Genomic DNA, 12,939 nt, shown 5'->3' on the forward strand with positions numbered 1-12,939 from the left:
GCCACCCCTGCTGGGAAAAGGGCCACCCTGCCTTCCTTCCCAGGCTCGACAGGTGGGCTTTCAGTGCAGAACCAATTTCCTGAAGAACCCAAAAAAGGAGACTGACAGTTGACATTAAAATCTAATAAAGTTAGAAAAGCAAGGGGACAGATAGTTTAACAAGGAGCCATTTCTGGTGGTTACTAGATAAGATTTAAAAAAATTGTTTCATCCTGACTTGACCTAAATGGAGTGGAAAATTACCATGACTACATTTATCTGAAATCATAAAGTGTGTTCTGATTAGAGCATGATGAAAAGGATGGTGTAAATTGATCCAAAGATAAAGAAAGGGCAGGGGAAATGAGATTAAGAAAAGAAGCAGACGCTAAAAAGGCAGGATAATACAGCAAATCTCTGAAGCTCTATTAAAAATAGCTGTAGGAACTGGAACATAAATAGTTTGGTGCTTCACTTTCTGGCGTTGGGCAGCAGCCCAGCCGTGCTGGGGAGCCCAAGTTATCACCTCGTTAATCCAAGGCCGGCAGCAGACTGCCAGATGAGAAGCAGGTCTAAACCTTGCCAGAGCACCGGGCCTGGGCTGGAGAGAACTGTCTGTCCATCTGTCTGCTGGAGTGGTGTCCATCTGTCTGCAGCAGTGTCCATCTGTCCATTCACACAGTGTCCACTGTGCCTGAGGTTCCTCCTGGCTGTGCTCATCTCTGTGGGACCTCCTGCCTCCTCTCCTCCGTGAAACCTGCAGCTGCTTAATGTGCTCCAGTCCCTATCAAATTACATGGGAATTGGTCAAAAGACTGGAAAACCAGTGCAGTGGGTCTGGAAAACAAACCAAGCCAAGAAGAGCCTTTGGCTGAACTTCCCTTCCTAGAGAGACGGCACTTGCCTCTGGCAGAAACCTTTGTGGTCGTGGAAGCAAATTTACCTCTGATAAAAGCTGTGTTTCAACTTCCTAGAAACTAGTTAAAAAACGTGAAATAAACAAATGCTGTTTTTTCCCCGTGCCTGGCTGCATAACTGGCTGTGTGGGGACTCTGTGTGTGCAGCACTGCCATGACCACGAGGGACAGGAGAGGACACGAGAGGAGCCCGAGCTAGAGGGGCTCTGGGCTGGGGGGACGGGGCAGAGCCTGGCCCTGCCCGGCTGCAGTGCCCCCCAGACAGCCCCAAACTCTGCCCTATGCAGGGTCCTGCCCTGGGCACCTGCTGAGACCAGCAGGCTGCTCCATGGACCTCCACCCTGAGCTGCCCAACCCTGCCAAGGAACAAGACTGGCAGTAAGTTGTCCTGAGATAAGATCTCTCCCCAAAGCCATCCTCGACAGTCCAGAACTGCTGCTGCTGCTGCTGCTGCTGCTCGGTACCTGTGGTTTAGGAATGGATGAAGGGCTGAAAACACCTTCCTTTTTAGCTGTTTTTTTCTCTTCTGCCCAATGACTGGAATGTCCAGCCTCTCTCTCTGCAGAACAGTTTATTTACCTGATTCCTGATGAGTCTGATCTCAATCAGTTTTTCCTGAGCACTGTAATCCCCAGCATCCTGTGCCCATGTTGCCCCCCCAGCAAAGAAATTCCTCCTGGACCTTCCCTGGATAGCCAAGCATGGCTGGTTCATTTACCAGGCTCAGCAAAAGGCCTGTGTGGAAAATTTTTCTCTTTCCATCTGGTGTAAACTTCCTTTTGCACTGTCTGTTTACATTAACGTAGATATATGTAAGCCTTCCACCAGATTTCCTTTGAGGAGAAAGTCAAGGCAGAGAGTGAGAGGAATCCCTGTTCCCTCCGTGCATTGAGATGGTGCCAGCAGAGGTTCCTGGTGTCCCCTCATGGCCCTGTGAGGTGGCCCCAGCATCACAGACAGACACTTTCCTACAGGACTCCAGGAGCACCTCGGGGTTTTCCTTCAGTGCAAGAAACACCCTGGGATCCATGTCTGCTCTTGCTGTCCTGGCCAGTGCCACAAGTCCATGGCAACATTACATCTCTCACTGGTGAGCTTTCTGCAGTGTCATTAACCAGGCACAGATAATTTAATATTCCTAGATTTGTTTTAATTAATGTCCAGCTACTCAGATATTCCAAAGGGTGTCTGTGCTTTCCCCTCTCCAGCTGTGAATGCTCCATCCTTGAAAACAGGAGTGACACAGCTGATGGGGAGGGATGGTGAGGAGGTTAGAGCTCAGTGCCAAAGCCCACAGCCCTGTGCTGACATCAGCTTCTTGCTGCCTGTTCTCTCAGATCCCCAGCAGAAGGGTTTGGGGATGATGCTTTGAGTGCTGGGTGATGTCCCTGGGGACTATCAGCCCTCTGCAGGATTCTCTTTTTTTGCTGGATTTAGGGGGATACAGGATGAGGGTTCACTTTCTCCTTACACAGGTGCCAACTAAACAAACAAGGCAGGTATTTTGTGTTGCTGTGGCAGCAAATTTGTCTTTGCTGATCAGGAGCAGAAAGAAACCTGGGAGGATGGCAATAAAGCTGAGTCTAGGTCCTAAATTCAATGCTATGAAAAAGAGCTCTGTGCCATGCCTGGCAAGTGATCCCAGGCAGGCAGAGGGTGCCCAGCTCCCAGCAGCTTGGCAAAGGAATCAGCCCTTGCTGGGGAAACTCATTCTCTTGGGAACTAGTGGATCCAAGATCAACAGAGATGGCAAAAACAACATCCAGCTATTCTCCGGTCTCATCTGAAGTCTATTTTCATTCATGTGAGCCTGCCATTGCTGCCATGGTGACCAACTTAGAAATTAATTATATAAAGACGTTAACAACATATTTAAATAGGAACATTTCAACCCACGGTTCTGGCAAAAAGATCCACGTACTCCTAGACTGTGCCCCTCCCACCTTCCCCTGAGTCCTTGGATACGCCGTTCCCTTCCCGCACTTACCTCTGCGCTGATGTTAACAAATATAACTATTTGTCTTCTGCATTCTTAATTTTACCTTTTTAATTCTGACTTACAGAAACCAGGAATTCTTTAAACAACTGTGTTCTGTCCAAGCTGTGAGCCATCCTGATGTGGTACACGAGGTGTGGGTTTGAAATGGTGCCTCACACAAAGGAAGCCCCAGAGAGGTGCCCGGCAGGGCTCGGGCTGGCTGTGACACACACTGGGCTCCTGCCTCAGTTTCTTTGGGGTTTTCCACAGGACACGGGCCAGAAAATGTACCAGCAGAACCAAAATATTCTGTTCTTCAGTTATTCAAAAATGTTCATCTGCTCCATGGCTGTGGGAGGGAAGAGAGCCTTACAGAGGCTGCCTTGCTCCTCAGCCAGGTGGGCAGCCCCTTTCCCAGGGGGACACAGCAGCTCAGCCCTGCTTGTTCTCCTCGTGTGACTCTTCTCCAGGCAATGAGGCTTTTCACCTCCACACCTGCTGTGAGCGAGCTCTGCTGCTTTCTCTTGTCTCCCCTGCCCAGGTGTGCTTTCATCTGTGTCTAATGTAGCTCCTGTGCCCTTCCATCACACACAGCCTTTGATGTTGGCGCTGTCATGGAGATTATTTTTGTGCTCTTTTCTGCAACTACATTACCATTGACTCATGTTGTTTCTTTTTCCTGTGTGTTTTTTTAATGCATGAACATATATCTACCCCTACCACATTCTCTTCTCTTCAGCTTTGTGTTCCCTCAGGAGGTGGGAACAAGCACGAGGGGAGTGTTGGGAAATCTGGCTTTTCAGAGCACCCAGTGAAGTGAATGCAAACCAAAGGTGTTGCAGAGGACGTGTTCCTGTTTTGTGATTTGGGATTTGGGATTTGTGGAGGGAAGGACTCACCCCTGGGATGCAGGCCTGAGCTTTCCCACTGTATGAGCTCCTTTGTTTTGGCACTCTCAGGGCTGGTTGACTTGCCTCTGCATCCACTGCTGCTCAGCTGCTGGAGTATGTTTCTTCAAAGAGCTACTGGGAAAGAGGCCCAAAAAGACTTTGCAGAGATGCCTGCATTACTTCTGCTGGAAGGGATGCTAAACAGAGTGGTGTGGCAGATGCCTTTCCCCAGAGAGGTGCTGGTGATTGGTAAAGCTGTGGCTGATGTCTGGGTGCTGTGGCTCTGTCAGGGACAACCAGCCCTCCCACCATTTGTTGTTGAGGGACTCATTTTCAGAGTTATCACCCATGCAAACAGGAAATAACAACAGAAGCAAACAAAAACCCATAGCAAGAGGACTCAATATACTTACAGAAAGAAGGTGACCTCTCCATGGATGGAGTTTGCTGGATCAGCTGAGAGGTGCCTGCTGTATTTCACACACAGCACTTCCCAAGAGATGTGCTAAAGCTGCTGGAAGGGAGCAAATCCTCACAGGCTACCTGTGTAAAGGGTTAATCTGCTCTTCCAACACAGCCTTCCTGGGAGAGGAACACAGTGAACGCAGGGGAACTGGAAAGGGTGCAAAGTGATAATGAGGCTGAAAGAGAGCAAAAAAAATGCAGCTCAAATCAGCTCTTCAGTGCACCTTCACCTTTCAGAGGGATGCCATCCCAGTGCTGTTCTGTACTTGCAAGAGGAAATGGTTCACCTCTCAAATCCCTAAAACTGATTAAAAAAGTCTCCATTAATGATCAGCTGGTTCAAGAATGAGCAAGGCCCAATCCTGACTGGTCAGACAGGGTTTTACATTGTCTGCTGTGCCTGAAGCTACAGGAAGAGAGGCCTGATGTAGGTGACAGGAGGAAACATCAATCTTGTCCCTTTGGAGCAGAGATCCTGTGAGGGTGGGGAGCACAGGGTGACCTGTAAGTGCAAGCATCTTCTCAGGTGAGAAACAGTTGGGTACTGAAGATATCAGGTGTTTAAAGGACAGAAAGACTAGGGTTCAGCAAGCCAAATCCATCATGTCTCTGATTTGGTGGCTTTAGAGAACGTATAAAACAGGAAGAGGATAAAATGAATGTACAAAAATGAGCACAGAGCAGCATCAAAGAAATAAGAACTATTGGCCTGAAGAAATAAAAGCCTGAAACTCAGCTCAAGGGTGGTTCTTGGACTTCCTGGGAGGGGTGGATGTTCCAAATCCACTGATGCCTGAGGAGGGGGAGTATCCCCACTGCTGTGTCCTGCTGGAACGCTGTTGGGGTGCCAGTGGCAGGGCAGGGCCAGCCCCTAAGCTCTTCTGGCAGATGGCAGGAATATTTCCCCATGGGAGAACTTTCCCCATGGCCAGTGGCTGGAGTGAGACAGGAGGGGTGCTGCTGCTGCATCCCAAAGCCTGGCCCCAAGCCATGTGAAGAGCTCACCCTTGGGAAAACATTGTCCCTCAGTGTGGGGAGCAGAACAGCACAGCAGACAGAAACCCCTGGTGAGACAGAGCAGGGGTTTGAGAGCAGCTTATGACAGGTGACACCTGAGAGCTGCTCAGCTCTGCATCTACAGCAAGGCTGTGGTCACATCCATGTTCCTCCAGGGCCAGGCGCCCAGCCTGGCACTGCCCCTGGCACGGGAGCAGGAGCGGCACCGAGTCCTCAGCGAGTCCCTGGCCAGGGCTCCTTGTGCTCAGCTGGGGCCTAAAAACGGATCTGAAGGGTTTCATCTGCAAACCTTTAACAAAGATCACGCTGACATGCAAACAGGAGAATGGCAAAACAATACGTGACAGCCAGCTTGCTTCTCTTCTTTGGAAAACTCAGATGTTTTCTTGCCACAAAGCTGCTCATTCTTCCTCTTAACATAAACATCGTAATGAGAATAAAATGGTTCCCTTTTATCAAATCCTGTGTGTTGGTGGTTAAGCAAAATTAACATTTTGTAAAGCAAAAGAGAAAGGCAGCTCTCTGACAGATTCTGTGAGCAAAGAAATGGTTGTTTTATGTTCTGAACAAATTAATTTCACTTTTCTTGGATGCTGACCCAGATGCAAAGCTGTGTCCTGGGGCACCCAGGAGGGAAATGGTTAAGAGAGTGAGCAAGAGTCCCAGCCCTCCCTGAGCCTCCCCCTGGGGTGTGAGCCCGAGAGAAGGGATGTTTTAGTAATGCTCAAACCTTGTGCCTTCACACAGCTTCACAGAAGGCAGATAAACATCCTGTGCTTGTCTGTGCTGCTATTTGTGAGCAGCCTGGACTGGTGGAAGGTGTCCCTGCCCATGGAGGGGGTGAACGAGATGAGCCTTAAGGGCAATTCAAACCCAAATTCTGAGAATCTGTGATTCTGTAAATTATTAATCCCACATAAATTACAGTAATTGTGTGTTATCACTCACATCAACAGTCTGACTGAATTTTGTGGGACTGTCAGCACGGTCAAAGTCTGTCAGTGTCAATTTTAGCTTCAGAGTAATATTCATATTAGTGGACTCCAAGATACAGAATGGAACTTCTCTATTTGGTAAAAGTGGGGAGACGAAATTAAATTGGAATTATTGTCCTCTCTTGCTGGAGAATTTTTCTTTTAAACTGGAAAAGTGCCTATACTGTAGGCCCTGAGCAGCAGTAAGGAATCTCCTGTTGAGATAAATGGGAATTACGTTTTTGGCATCCGTTCCCGAGTTGCTCAATGAATTCCATTGCATTTTACGGCAAAGACTGTTCTTCAGCACAAGCCCTTCCTGTTCCAGACCTTGGAGTTGGGAATGTGCAGATTAAGGCATTATTTTGACTACAATCTAAAGACCTTGTAGAAAAGTTGAAAAAATTCCAAGGTGCTGCCAGTGGTTTTTCTGGGGACAAGATTAATATTTGCTGGATTTGCCGTATCCTTTAAACTGCTGCTTTCCTCCTCCTTTCGGTAAATAAATCTGCCTATTAGTTAAACAAACTGACTCTGATAGAAACCAAACACAAGAAATGTATTAACAATAATCTGCTGTTCCTAAAATAGAAAGGCAATAGTGAAGAGAGCCCTTGGGTTCCGGCTCATGCGGGGCACTGCTTGCTCCGGTGCTCCTGCTCTGAGCTCCTGGAGCAGAGAAACGTGGGCTGTGGCAACCCCAAAAGCTGCAGAGGTTCCTGCAGGCTGGTTCCCGTGATGTGACAGCCACGTCACGCTGCCGTGCTCGGTGACAGGGGACGGGCAGTGCCAGCCCCTGCACTGCTCACTGCTGACCCGACAGACACACAGCAGCAGGAGGGGAGGGAAGGGAGGTAGCAGGTGATCCTGATCTCACCTCTCAGCGTCTCCTCCCCTCTCTCGGTGAGCTGTGTGATGTGGTGGGCAGACACGTGCCATTGCCAACGAGTTGTTCCACCATGGGAACTTCATCCATGGCATTTCTGACACAGGGCAGCTGGCACTGCCACCTGGCCGCCGGTGGCTGGCAGAGAATTAATCCCAGAATCACAGACTGGTTTGAGTTGGAAGGGACTTCAAAGCTCATCTCGTTCCAACCCCGTCATGGGCAGGGACACCTTCCACTAGACCAGGTTGCTCCAAGCCCTGTCCAACCTGGCCTTGGACGCTGTTCCTGGTGAATGTGCCACCATCAGTGTCAGAATTTTTTCTTAACAAAAATGAAAGCTTTTTTTATTAAAAAGCACAGATTGTTGCCCAGAAACAAGCAGGAAAATGTGGCTTGCAGTGTTTGAAACGGTCATGTGCTCAGCAGAGATGATCTGCCTCCGTGTGCCATTTGAAGCACGTGAGGTCGGGGCACTTCGTGGTGGCTTTGTTGTGTGCTAGGAGGATGTGCCAGCCACTGCAGGGTAAAGCCAGGCAGCAGCCAGACGTCCTTTTTCACCCTCAATTCCCAACAAGCAGAAGCAGTAAATTGTGGGAAGCCTTTGGGGGCCCCTCCTGCCCTCCCTGCACTGGGAGCAGGTGTTCTGGGGCTGTCAGAGCAGCGTGCCACACAGCCTGTCCCTGCCTGCCCCAAACCCACTGTTGGCTCCATCAGGATTGCAATAACATGGTTTGTCCTGATTTTTACTGCACACTTGGGATTGTAGGACCTTGCTCTGGAGCATCCAGAGGACACTTCCTTTGTCCTCCAGGACCTTGCTGCATGCTGTGGCTGCTGTCTTGGCCAAGGTGCTCCTTCCATCACCCTCCTCTCTGGGAGCTCCCGGCACTCTCCCTTCAGCTGTTGGGGCTGAATGATCCATTGACATTTAGCCATGTGTAGAAAAAACCCTGAAGCCCACAAGGACCACGGATGCCTCATCCCACTCCTTTCCCAACATTTAAATCAGATTCAGCCTCTCCTCAGGCTGGCAGGAGCTCATTTCTTGTCAGAAGGGCAGCACCTGTCCCGTGTGGGACCACGGGCCCAGAACTGGTTCTGGCCTTTTTTGGAAGAGCCGGGCTGGGCCGGTGCGGCGCCGTGGCTTTGGGCACTGCGGCTGAGGGACGGCTCCTCCGGCCCACATTCCTTGCTAATTTTAACCAGCTCCCTCGAGAACGGCCTGGAGAAGTATGGTCTTGATTTATTAGTCTTCTCCTTCTGAAAACTTTGTTCTAGTGTCTTGGGGCAGAGGTAAAACCAGACTGGGATTCTCAGTCTGGATCCTGACAGATGTTTGCATCACCAAGTACTGTGAGGATTTTTCAGCAGCAGCAGTTTTTCCTGCTAAGGCATCTGGGGAGCAGGACTGCAGCAGAGCTGGGGGAGGATGTGGGGCAGGGCAGGTCTCTGTCCTGGTGCTACCCTGCAGATGCCATTGTCCCAGCCTGGCTGGGCAGTGCAAGGCTCAGCGGGGCTGCTGCCCATCTTCCCTCTGTGTCCCCTCTGCCCTCGGCACCCCGGGAGCAGAGGAGCCGTGGCAGCTGGGGCAGGAGGGGAACTGCTCACTGCCCAGCAGGGCTGGCCTTGCCAGGATGGCCACCAGCCTGGCAGGAAAGGGCAGGGCAGCTCAAAGTCCCAGCCACAGGATGGATGGTGACCAGAAACTACATGGCTGCTGAGGCTGAGGAGCCAACCACAGGAGCCACAGCTGGCCTCGAGCACCCACAGGTGTCAGAGAGGGACAGGGGACAGGCAACCTCCTGCAGCAAAGAGAACAAACCCAGTCTGCTAAACCTGCAGCAAGAAACGTTGGGTTTAGACACAAGGAAACTCAGGGGAAGTTCAGCTGAGTACCAACTTTCAAGGGACTCTTTTGGTATTGATCTTTTGGATATTCCCAAGTGCAGGTTCAACAAGCACGTGCCAGGTAAAACCCTCAGAGCTGGTCCTGGCCTGGGAGGGAAGCACAGCCTGGGACACCAAGGCATTTCTGCACCCTGCAGCAGCAGCAGGAGCCCCCCAGAGCCCCCAGTGCCATGCAGGGTTACCCCAGCTGGAAAAGCTCCCCTACTTCACCCCTGTAGCACTGCCTCAGCACCTCAGTGTAAAGTCAGGGTGTTTCAACCCCAGTCTGCACCAGTAACCAAATCAGCAGGAATCCACAAGTGGGGTATTTGTGTAGAGAACATTCCAAAGGGAAATACTGAATGTTTTCTTTTAGCCAATTTCACCTGCTTGTTTTGATTTTGTGTGTGCATGCACTCACATCCATTGCCAAAATGAGGCTGTGCTCCTGGAGAAGGGGCAGGAAAGTGCTGGTTATGCTTTTTATTTTCTTTTCTTGTTCTTAATGCAGAGGAAAAGATGCTCTGTGCTTCCTCTTGGCTGTCCCAGCTCGTGGGGAAGGTGCCCGGGGCTCTGTGGTGCCAGCGGGTCCAGGTGGAGCTGTGCTCACAGCCACAACCTCCCAAAAGCCAGAGGAGGGAACAGCTCTGGCCTCCGTACTCTTACAGAACCGATCATTTCTCCAAGGTGTTTTGTACTTAAGGCTGAAGAATTAAGCAATGCCTACAGTTTAAGGAGGTTTTGTTTGTTTGTTTGAGATTTTCCTGTCCGGCTGCCAGGAGTTTCTGGCTCAGCCTTCAAACAAATTAACTCTGCTATGACCAACCAATTTAAATAAACACTGGTTGAAATCTGAGGCTTGAAGCAGTGGGGAGAGTGGGTCTGGCAATGCTGCAGACGCTGTTAGTTGGGTGGTGAGGCCTGAGCCCTGCCCGGTGAGGCCTGAGCCCTGCCCGAGCACGGCCCTCACCCGAGCACGGCCCTCACCCAAGCACGGCCCTCGCCCCAGCACGGCCCTCGCCCCATCACGGCCCTCGCCCCAGCACGGCCCTCGCCCCAGCACGGCCCTCGCCCCAGCACGGCCCTCGCCCCATCACGGCCCTCGCCCCAGCACGGCCCTCGCCCCAGCACGGCCCTCGCCCCAGCACGGCCCTGCCCGAGCACGGCCCTCGCCCCAGCACGGCCCTCGCCCCAGCACGGCCCTCGCCCCAGCACGGCCCTCGCCACGCGTCCTGCGTGAGCAGGGCTGAGGACAGGACACGGAGCAGCACCGGCCCCAGCAGCCGCTGCTGTCCTTTCCTTGCTGCTGGTTCCATTCCTGGCAGTCACCTGCAGTGTCTCCAGCTGGGCTGTGCTCTGAGGCTGCTCCACAGCGGCTCCAGGCCTCGTCTCTCGGGTTCCAGCGGCAGCGCGGCACGAAGGCGGCTCCTGTCAGCCCACCTGGGCTTCTCCCAGCCCACACAGTGACCCCTGCCCCGTGCTACTGACAGCTCTAATTAAAGCACAGGAGCTGGAAAACAGAAATTAATAGAAAAGGAAAATCCTCATTAGCCTTTGCTGTCATTGACAATGTTGCTGCTGATCACTCTGGGGATTGAATTTTGAGCCACACAAGGAAGATGTTGAGGAGGGGTCTAGAACACGGCAGCATGCCCACCCCTGGCACTGGCCAAAGCCCTGCTGCAGCCTGCCAGGACAGCAGTGATCCTCCCAGGACAGCAGTGATCCTGCCAGGACAGCAGTGCTCCTGCCAGGACAACAGTGATCCTGTCAGGACAGCAGTGATCCTGCCAGGACAGCAGTGATCCTGCCAGGACAGCAGTGATCCTCCCAGGACAACAGTGATCCTGTCAGGACAGCAGTGATCCTCCCAGGACAGCAGTGATCCTGCCAGGACAGCAGTGCTCCTGCCAGGACAGCGGTGATCCTCCCAGGACAGCAGTGCTCCTGCCAGGACAGCAGTGCTCCTGCCAGGACAGCAGTGATCCTGCCAGGACAGCAGTGATCCTGTCAGGACAGCAGTGATCCTGCCAGGACAGCAGTGATCCTCCCAGGACAGCAGTGATCCTGCCAGGACAGCAGTGCTCCTGCCAGGACAGCAGTGATCCTGCCAGGACAGCAGTGATCCTCCCAGGACAGCAGTGATCCTGCCAGGACAGCAGTGATCCTGCCAGGACAGCAGTGATCCTGCCAGGACAGCAGTGATCCTCCCAGGACAACAGTGATCCTGCCAGGACAGCAGTGATCCTGCCAGGACAGCAGTGATCCTGCCAGGACAGCAGTGATCCTGCCAGGACAGCGGTGATCCTGCCAGGACAGCAGTGGTCCTGCCAGGACAGCAGTGATCCTGCCAGGACAGCAGTGATCCTGCCAGGACAGCAGTGATCTGTCAGGACAGCAGTGATCCCCCCAGGACAGCAGTGATCCTCCCAGGACAGCGGTGATCCTGCCAGGACAGCAGTGATCTGTCAGGACAGCAGTGATCCTGTCAGAACAGCAGTGATCCTGTCAGGACAGCAGTGATCCTGCCAGGACAGCAGTGATCCTCCCAGGACAGCAGTGATCCTGCCAGGACAGCAGTGATCTGTCAGGACAGCAGTGATCCTGCCAGGACAGCAGTGATCCTGCCAGGACAGCAGTGATCCTCCCAGGACAGCAGTGATCCTGTCAGGACAGCAGTGCTCCTGCCCCTCCCTTTGTGCCTCTCCCTCTTCTTTTCCCACACCAAACTGGAGTGCTGCTGGCCCTGCTGACGCTGTCCAGGGCTCTCACACTGCCTGCACACACAGTCCCCATCACCTGCTGTGTTTTCTGGGCCTTTGTTTCACTGTGCACCAGGGCTCTCTATGGGAACACCTTTATTCCAGCTCCTGTTCCCCATTCCTTCTGCTAGGCTGTAAGATCATGGTTAATATCCAACCCCACTGAGCTTATGAGCCCTGTGGGCTCCAAGGAAATTCTCCATGCAGGAAACAAGTTCCTGTCACCATTCCATGAAAAATGGGTTTTAATTCTTAAAGTACCCTCAAATCCAGCTCAGGTTTGTGGACTTTTTCAGCCACATTTAATACTTTTGAGAAGTAATTTCAGTTTTCTTAAGGAACTTCTATTATCATGAAAGCTTTACACAGGAATAAGGTTTGTGGAAAAGGCTGGCTGAGATACCTTTAGGGCTGTACCCCCTGACAGACTGACACCCTGACAGCCCCAGTGCCTGGTCTGGAGCCCAGAACAACCAGAGCAGAACAGAACTGAAGCCCAGAACAACCCAGAACAACCCTGTGCTGCCTCTCAACAGAGTTACCCCCCAAATCACACCATGTGTCTCTTTACATAACAGGCTTTTATCTCATGGTCCAAATCTCCTCAAAACAGAAAAAAAAAAAAAAAAAGAAAAAGTAGTAGGGGGTAACAACAGGAGATGAGGAAAATAGATTTAGGGAGACAAGAAGTTTAACTGCTTGGTGTTCACATCAGCCTGTTAAACTGCTCTTGCACTTCTCAGCAGCATCAGCCTCTGGGACTATCAATTAGAATTCCTAATATTTTCTGATTTGCTACAGCCCTAATGCTTTAACCCACCTTGTTTTCTCCTCCAGATACTTCTGTCCAATCTCATTGTTGCCTGATTAGGAAGAAGTTGAAAATAATCAAACAGCCAGGGAAGAGGGAGAAAGAACATCCTAGTGAGAGATGTTTTTAGAAAATGGGATTACATTTGAAAAAAGAGGTCACGTGCTTTACGGAAGTAACTGTCCCATGAGTTACAGCAGCCGAGAATGGATTTACTTTTCTCAGTACAAATTGATGCTGTTTCTCCCCAACATGCGTCATCATTTCCTGTTATTTTGAAGATGGAACAAGGCAACTGAAAAAATTAATGCACTACATATCCTTATCTTCATTTTTAGGACTTAAAGATTGCTTTCAATATAGCTAACTT

General features: G+C 51.3%; 1 long non-coding RNA gene across 1 annotated transcript; it reads right to left on the reverse strand.

The window, feature by feature from the left end:
- Positions 1–383: 383 nt before the first annotated feature.
- Positions 384–5,910, reverse strand: LOC147651798 (uncharacterized). The gene is made up of 3 exons (XR_015289780.1): positions 4,178–5,910; positions 3,774–3,896; positions 384–763 (listed from the first exon to the last, which is right to left on the reverse strand). It is a non-coding gene; the product is annotated as an uncharacterized LOC147651798 (long non-coding RNA).
- Positions 5,911–12,939: the final 7,029 nt, after the last annotated feature.

This window comes from Cyanistes caeruleus, chromosome 8, assembly GCF_971803275.1.
Source record: "Cyanistes caeruleus chromosome 8, bCyaCae1.hap1.1, whole genome shotgun sequence".
In the NCBI taxonomy this organism is placed as follows: domain Eukaryota; kingdom Metazoa; phylum Chordata; class Aves; order Passeriformes; family Paridae; genus Cyanistes; species Cyanistes caeruleus.